Source organism: Bison bison, unplaced genomic scaffold, assembly GCF_000754665.1.
Source record: "Bison bison bison isolate TAMUID 2011002044 unplaced genomic scaffold, Bison_UMD1.0 scf7180017864480, whole genome shotgun sequence".
Lineage (NCBI taxonomy): Eukaryota > Metazoa > Chordata > Mammalia > Artiodactyla > Bovidae > Bison > Bison bison.
Genome location: NW_011495040.1, coordinates 3,375,235 through 3,376,079, shown reverse-complemented (window position 1 = coordinate 3,376,079; position 845 = coordinate 3,375,235).

Here is an 845-nt window from a genome sequence, read left to right as displayed (position 1 = left end):
GGGGTGGGGGTGAGAGGGAGGCTCAAGAGGCAGCTCAATCTACAGCTGATTCACATTGTTGTACAGCAGCAATGAACACAACATTGTAAAGCAATTATACTTCCATTAAAGTAAGTTAAAAAGCACAAATCAGGAAATTTCCAGGCGGTCCAGTGGTTAGGACTTCAAGCTCCCACTGCTGAGGTCACCAATTCAATCCCTGGTTGGGGAACTTAAGATTGTGCACTTGCTCCCACCTGCCACCCTGCCTCGACTCGTTACATCTCACCTTTCTCTTCCCTCCCATCATCCTGCAGTAGTTAGGTCACTGGTGGGCATTAACCACACTACGGGACCTTGGTTCTCTTCTACTTTTCTGCACCTACTGGCAGTCCATAAGCTCCTGGAGGCCCAGGACTCTGCTTCTTCCTAATGCCTGGCACTTAAGGAAAAAAAAAATTCTATGTTGAATGACTGAAGCTGTCATACTATGTTACTTTCTGCATTTCACAGGCACACATCTGCCTAAGTTACTAATGGATTCGGTTGCACAAGCCGATATTTAGCCTGAAGCACTTTGCGCTTTTCTGAGCTGGAGGAAAACATAGCTAAGGAAACAAGAAATTCCCTGACACACAAGCGCCCTTTCTTAAGACAGTGCTTCTAATGTTTACCTATTTTGGAAGACCGGAGAAGGCAATGGCACCCCACTCCAGTACTCTTGCCTGGAAAATCCCATGGACAGAAGAGCCTGGTAGGCTGCAGTCCATGGGGTCGCTAGGAGTCAGACACGACTGAGCCACTTCACTTTCACTTTTCACTTTCATGCATTGGAGAAGGAAATGGCAACCCACTCCAGTGTTCTT